The sequence below is a fragment of the Haliotis rufescens genome, unplaced genomic scaffold, assembly GCF_023055435.1.
Source record: "Haliotis rufescens isolate VD_foot unplaced genomic scaffold, xgHalRufe1.0.p SCAF_11, whole genome shotgun sequence".
NCBI lineage: Eukaryota > Metazoa > Mollusca > Gastropoda > Lepetellida > Haliotidae > Haliotis > Haliotis rufescens.
In genome coordinates, this window is record NW_025963791.1 from 13696342 (window position 1) to 13704651 (window position 8310).

Consider the following 8310-nt stretch of genomic DNA (forward strand, 5'->3'; position numbering starts at 1 on the left):
CTCAATACAGCAATGTAAAGATTGTTATACAGTCGGCATACCGCCACTGTGAGAGTCGTAAAGACGACGGATAGCCGAACCTAGCGACAGGCGATACAGCATTGAAGTAGCAACGAGCGATATGGCATTGAAATTGGCGATAAGAGTTTGGCACCGGTCACATGCACAAAAGAGAATGCTGTTCAATGCGCAGCTAAGCTTTGTTACAATGTAAACAGAAGCATTGCTGCCTACCATGCAACGCAAAACTGATTCGCTACACCGTGCTGCCCACTAGTATTTATATATTTATGTATTTGACTCCATTGTTGAGACACAAAGTGCGAGTATTTTCTCTCACGCGACGGCGTTTTACCAGGTCGAAGAAATGGTATTTATTTTGGTTAATAAAGCCGAATAAATTTCGATATTTCATTGTATCTGTTCTTGAAGTAAGCATGCACTCTATTCGGTCATTGTTCGTGTGTTAAGAGCATGGCTGAAATGATAGGGCGGGTTAGTGTTGGAAGCAAAGACCTTTTACCATAGATATCGGTATATGGTTAGGTGAGGTGAAATGGAACATCGCGTTCAAGTTTCAAGACGTGAATACCCCACTTAGACACAGTATACTGATACCTTGTCCTTGTTTTAGCCCCAGACAGGGTAACAACAGGCACCACCTCTTAACGTCTTTTGGCAGGACGCGGCCGGGGATCGAACCCACGACCTTCAGCTCTCTGGTCGTAAGCTCTACCATATACGGGGACCACGGAAGCGGTCCCGGTATATGGTCTCAGGTTGGAAGTGTTAGTGGTTTGATTTGGGACCTGAACAGAGGAAGAAAATGATAAAATACGTGTGTTACGTGTGGTGAAACTGATGGAATAATCCCCCTCCCCCTAACACGCGCGCCGCATGCATGCACGCACAAACTGACAAGCACACCCACATCGTCTGGTCATCTTTTTGGTCACCTTGAGAGATTTCACCTGCCTCTTACCTACCAAGCCAGGGGTGTCGGCACTATATCTCCCCCTTAGTGAGGATGTAATCACACAGACCCGACATACTAAGAAAATCTCCTCCAACACACGAGGCAATCTACCCCGACATGCAAACCTACCCTGACACGAATACCAATGGGGACAACTTTATTAAGGTATAACGCTTCGCCGACTTCAAGTTCAATCATAAAAACGCATATTTTAATGTCAGCTGTCAGTTACATACGAGGGCTGGACAAGAAGTTTTAAGCCTAACGGAAACGAATAATTGTGAAAGTGTTTTTAAGTTTATTATTCAACATAATCTCCCTGCTTTTCAAAACACTTTTCATATCGATAGTAGAGCTTTTCAATTCAAGCCAGGAAGAAGCTTTTCTTTCAGTTTAAGAACAGGTGGAAATCACTTGGTGTCAGGTCTTGAGAGTATGGCGGGTGAGGAAACAGTTCGAACCCACATTGTCGCACAGCAGCCTTTGGAAGTCGAGAGGTGTGAGAAGAGGTATTGTCATGAAGTAGTAGAACTCCAGCAGTCAGCACTCCTCGCGGCTGTTCTTTGATATGATCTCCCAGGCGATGAAGCAAATCAGCATAGTAGGAAACGGTAATCGTCTTTTGGCTTTCTAAGTAATCAACAAGGATCATCCCCTTTGCATCCCAGAATACATTGGTCATAACTGTCTTCACTGATCTTGAAGACTTGAATTTCTTTGGTGCCGGAGAAGTGGAATGGTGCCATTCCATGGACTGACGGCGGCATCGGGGTGGGGCGGGTTTTTGTGGGGTGTAGTTGTATACGAGGGTTTAAGTGTTTTGGAACAATCGTTTCTGGTCACACGGGAAGTATTGTCTAAGGCATATGTAATTTGTCTGGTTAATCGTGAATGAAAATGCTTAAAAGAACACACACATTGGAGGATGGCATAACATCGGGTGTCCTTTAACTTCTTTTGAGCAATATATGAAATGATGAAATGAATCCATGTCATTATGAGAGCAGATGGTTGGATACAATGATTCAATAAAGTGGTATTTAGAAACTTTTGTCAGATTATCTAGTCACTTCCTTCACAGTAACCATGACGACCCCGTGCCTGATTATCTACCTCGTGTCAGATTATCTAGTCACTTCCTTCACAGTAACCATGACGACCTCGTGTCAGATTATCTAGTCACTTCCTTCACAGTAACCATGACGACCTCGTGTCAGATTATCTAGTCACTTTCTTCACAGTAACCATGACGACCTCATGTCAGATTATCAAGTCACTTCCTTTACTTCGAATCTTGACAAGAGTTGTAAGATTAATACAGTCAGTATGAAGTGTGCTCGCATTGGAAGCTGCCAGCAATGATTAGACCATTATTTGTAAAAATAATGTTTATAAACAAACGTAATTAAAACTGACCCTGGGTTACAACATGTAATCCTTTATTGATATATACTGAACCGCAAAAGAAACGTCACCATGGATAGATGTATGAGAAACCTTCTTGTCCAAACATTGTACACATGCTTTGAGACATATTAAAAAGTTGAAACTTGGCAAAACTGATCATCAAGGTTGAAATTAAAATGTCAAATGTTCTTAAAGTGAAACACAACACTAGTCTCTGAGAAGATGGCATCACGAGTCAGTACCGCCATGTGCATTGATGACTGCCGTGCAACGTCGATACATGGAATGGGTGGCCAATGAAGGCCAGAGGCACTTGAGCCCACACTCTGAGGAACGCCTGACGCAGTTCAGCTGCAGTTGTCGGCCTTGGTCGTTCATTGGTCATTCAGCCGTCTTCGAATCTCGTCCCACGGGTGCTCATTGGGATTTAAATCGGGACTGAGGGCAGGCCACTGCATGGTTCTGATGCAATTCTGCTGGAGGAAGTCTCTTGTTGCTCTCGCAGTGTCGGCGCGGTCGTTATCATGCTGAAACTTGTGTTTGCGGCGACGTGCCAGATGAGGTATGGCGTGTGGTCTCAAGACTTGATCAATGTACCGAGCTGCTGTGACACCATTGCCTCTCCCTGGACCGATATTCTGGAAAACCACAGGGCCGACCCTCTGTGCAAGACCAATTCCGACCCACACCATGATGCTCGGACCACCCCACGAGTCTCCCTCAACAACACAAGTATCCGAATAACGTTTCCCACGGCGTCGCCAGTAACAAAGCGATCTTGACGATACTGTCGCACAATCTGACGATCCTGATGTCGGGTGGTAACCATTGGTCTTCCACTACGTGGTCGGTCATCTGTAGTGTTGGTGGTCTGGTACCGTTGCTGGAGCCTGTATATGGTTCTAACGTGGAGTTGAAATGCATTGGCTACTTGCCGGGCGGTTTGTCCAACTTGCAATCCTCCAAGGGCTGGGTGTTGCTGATTTCTTGTCAATCTTGGCACGTGGTAGCAATTCAGTAACGAATGAATGTGGATTTGTATAGGGCAAAAAATGGGGGATCGCATGTGCATTTCAATTTGCACGGAACTCACGTACATCGGGTTACCATGGCCGTTACCGTGATGGTTTGGGCGATCGGTTTTATTTTCATGTTTTGGGTTTTTTTATCATCAAATTTAATTTTGCCGGAAAAGGTATAGTTAAATTTTAGAAACTTTGACAAAAATTACCCAGATATTTAAATAACAACTTTTCATGCAATGTTACTTTTGGTGACGTTTCTTTTGCGGTTCAGTATATATCGTCAGCCATGCTGAATGTGTCAAAATAGTTTATCAAGTACGTGTCTGTTTGTGCAGAACACTCCTTGGTGTGTTTAGCACCCATTACATGTAAATGGAGTTTGAGAGGCAAGAAATATTTTGTGATTTTATTGATGTATGTATGCATGTAAGTGGAATGGCAGTTTGAATGTTTAATTCAGAAACAAGAAATAGGTTTTTTTAATAAAAAATAATGGAAAACAGTCATGAAATGAAAGAGTTCGGATTCACGATTATCTTGAAGAATACATTTGTGATAATAAGGAATACAATGAAGTTCAAATGTCTACCTACATCTTAGCTTTGTATATATCATGTTAGAGACAGCGCGTTGAACATATGCAGCATAAAGGCCTTATTTAAAAGAACGGGACTAATATTTGCAGTCTTCTAAAGTCAAGATAACCTACGTATCTATTAGTACTATAATTGTGGTTAATTCTCGAGCAGAAAATCAGAGGACCGTTATACGGTCGGAAATACAAAGTTCACACAGAGTATTTGAGCAACAATCGTGTTATTTATCTCAATATTCTCAATATTTACCTCCTTAGCAACAGCTACCTTAGCAACAAGGGTAAAAAGGGTTAAAAACTGAAAACATTCCGACTCCGTCTGAAAGAAATATAACGTTAATATACACGTCCATACGATGAAATGCTGTGTAACCAAATGACAAAATCGATCATAAACGTAACGTAGTTATCTCCCCTACACCGTTTTCTCAATTACTGCCGATTTCTCCGTGCACGTTCAACCAATTGACTTTTTTCAAGTTATTTTTCAAAACTGTCGATATATTTGCTTTAGGTTACAAACTCATTCCGAAGTATATAAATGATTTTTACGAACCCATAGACTTCAAATAAATTAATTTTGACGTTCCCCGCGGTACATAGCTTTCATTAAATGTAGTTTGGATTCTCATAACGATGATCTCTAGTAAGGTACAATTAACATTGATAAAAATAATTAATTAAAGTTAAATCATTTTAAAGAGCCAATAATCATTTCTCGCGTAATTAATGTAATATTACTCCGTAAATTTCTGATATGAAGATAATTTTTTATATTACCAACAATGTCGCTAATAGAGATAATGCAATAATGACCGTATGTTATTTTTTTAAGTCAATAGTTTTCTATGACACTGACCCAATTTTTTTTATCAAAACAAACTTTACCTGTTACTGTGTCACCTGTGTGTACAACGAACATTTACAGTTGTATATCGGCATCTACTTAACCCTTTCCGGGGTGAAGGGACCGGTGGCCCAGCAGCATAATTATGATATCTGTTCTGTTATCGCTATTTCAGTGATCTAGGGTTCCATAAGAGTTGTAAACATCTTCGACCTGTGTCAGGTTTGGATTTCCACTCACCCACTCGTCCTGTGAAGATCCGGGGTAGAATAGGTCTTCAGCAACCCATGCTTGCCGTGAAAGGCGTCTACGCTTGTCGTCAGAGGCGACTAACGGGATCGGGTCATCAGGGTCGCTGACTTAGTTGATGCACGTCATCGTACCCCATTTGCAGAAATCGATGCTCATGTTGTCAATCACTGGATTGTCTGGTCCAGTCTCGATTATTTACAGACCGCCGTCAAATAGCGTTAAACTATTTAACGTTAAAAAACTCACTCACTCACGCACTCGGGAAGCAGTTTACACACCACAGAAAATCCTGATTCTGGTAAATAAAAATGCATCCAATGTTTAGATAACCCTTTCAAAAATCATTTACTTGATTTAAATTATTTGAATTTGTTTACAATAACCTTTCAGGCGCTTTTGATAAACACAGTCTTTCAATGATATAAAACCTACTCGGATGAAAACATGAGTGTATCGTTGCCATAGTAACCACAACAAGCTGTGCCACTGGGCTTTTACTCGTCTAATGGGTATAGTATGTGTTGTTTTGAAACCGAATTTTAAAGTATAATTTCACCAAGCTTCCATGCATTATATGTATAGAAACTAATTACATTGCCTGTCAGATACGACGTGCTTGACGGCATGAAACGTGGCCACCGTATACTATGACACTACGTCTCCTCTCTGACAATGATGGCTCAGCCTAAACAAACACCGCGCTAGAAAAAGCTATGAATAATGTAAGATACAAAGACAATTAACAGTAATAGAGAGTGCTGTATAATTAATAAGTATGTCTTAATTGATGCGGCCAAAATGGTGATAATTTCCCTTGGCACATGTAAAGAATCACGAACGACTGAGATAGATGAACCATGCATACGAAATTATATCGTTATTGGGATGGTCTAGGGTTTATTGTTGTTTTTGTTCAAATTACACCTTAGAAAAAAATAAATGGAATGTTTTATTGATTTGACGAGATAAAGGAATGAGACTGGGTGTAATGTGCTATGGCCGGGCCTTACAGACGCCAAGTCATTTTACAAAGTTTATTCGGGCAGTGAATTCTCAAAGGGCATAATGAAAATATCATTTTAAAACTGTCTGATTTCAATAAAGTGTTTGTCGACTTTACAAACAGACTGATGCATGTCCTAATGTAATGAACATTTGACGTGATATCTACATGGAACTCTGACACCTGTCAATTACGTAATCATTAAGAACATCGTTAGAAATGATTTACATTGAAAAAGGATCGTTTAATATGCGCCATCAGTTCATATTCAGCTTGATTAAATACCACAGAGCCTCAGCATAGCTTGCAAATGGGCATTTGGTTCATGCTTGACATATTGAAAGTAAATATCTAGGGATCCTTTTTTTATTAACAAACTTCGGATGCAACCAATGACAACAAAGGCGTTCTCCCTTTCAAATCAGAATTTTAAAATATGTTTATACATTGAAACAGCGTTATTCCGGACCGAAGTCCCAATGAAAGCTTCCAGATTGAAAATGTCCGTATTAACTTATCATGTTTACTGACTAATGTCACTTTATAAACTTGTGAGCTTGTCCAGGAGTAACCGCCCGGAAGGGGGTTTCCGGGTTAACGAGGTCAGGTGAAATTTAACGTCGCGTTCAGCATTAGTGCACTTATTTAGCGTGATGTGTGTGTGTGTGTGTGTGTGTGTGTGTGTGTGTGTGTGTGTGTGTGTGTGTGTGTGCGCGCGCGCGCGTGTGTGTGCGTGCGCGTGCGTGTGTGTGTGTGTGTGTGCGTGCGTGCGTGCGTGCGTGTGTGTGCGTGCGTGTGTGTGCGTGCGTGCGTGTGTGTGTGTGTACGTTTGTGTGTGTACGTTTGTTTGTGTGTGTACATTTGTTTGTGTCTGTGTGTGTGTGTGTGTTTGAGATAGATAGATAGATAGATAGATAGATAGATAGATAGATAGTCCGAGCCAACCGCAGTTTAACATACATACCCCGCTGAGACACAGTATACAACGCCGAGCCTCGATTACCAACCAGATATACACTACTCAAAAGAAGTTAAGGATCACCCGATTCTTTCATATTACTACAGGTAATCTCTCATTTCAGGGCAGATTAACAATTGTAATATGAAAGAATCGATGATCCTTAACTTCTTTTGAGTAGTATATTTTCGAAGTACATTCATGATCTATACAGGTCTAACTCCCACTACTTCCAGACAGAGGATGTATGTACGAGTAGTGAGATTGTTTCATTGTGCCTTACGCTTCATTTATGAGTGTGCTTTGATGAGAGTTATTGAGGATTGTTTTACGCCGTTCTAGCAATATCCCAGCGATATGTCGACATGCTTCATACAGTGTATAACTGTTTTGATTTGTGACTACATCGCTCTTGAAAAAGACAGGTTTTAATGATCTTTTCTTGAACGGGCCAAACAAAAGCGTCACGCGGGTCGGGCTTACCAACACTATGAAAGTAAAACCTTGTGCGAGTCTGGTTTCTCACCCTTGTGCGAGTCTGGTTTCTCACCCTTGTGCGAGTCTGGTTTCTCACCCTTGTGCGAGTCTGGTTTCTCACCCTTGTGCGTAGTCTGGTTATCAAGCATTGTGTGAGTCTGGTTTCTCAGCATTGTGCGTAGTCGGTTATCAATCATTACGGGAGTATGGTTTCTCAACCTTGTGTGAGTCTGGTTATCAGGAATTGTAGAATTCTTCTTGCCCACCATCTCCCTTCTTGCCCACCACCTCCCTTCTTCCCTACAAGGTCTTCAGCAACCCATACTTGGCGTAAAAGGCGACTATGCATGTCGTAAGAGGCGACTTACGCGATCGGGTGGTCAGGGTCGCTGACTTGGTTGATGCACTTCATCGTACCCCAATTGCGTAGATCGATGCTCATGTCAGTCACTGGATTGTCTGGTCCAGACTCGATTATTTACAGACCGCCGTCATAAAGCTGGTATATTGCTGAGTGCGGCGTTCAACAACAAACAATCAAACAAACTATGTAGTCACCTAAGCCTTCTCTATATCTCCAGGGCTCGCATTTCGATAAACAAGTTGGTTTGTGTACATTCACCGAAATGCAAGCCCTGATTGTAGAAGATGTAACGTTTTTATCTACACGTAGTCACCTGTATATCCAAACGTATAAATTTATATAATTATATGTCATCTACATCACAGCTTCAATTATCCTCATCCCCACCCAACACGTGCCCGTCCCA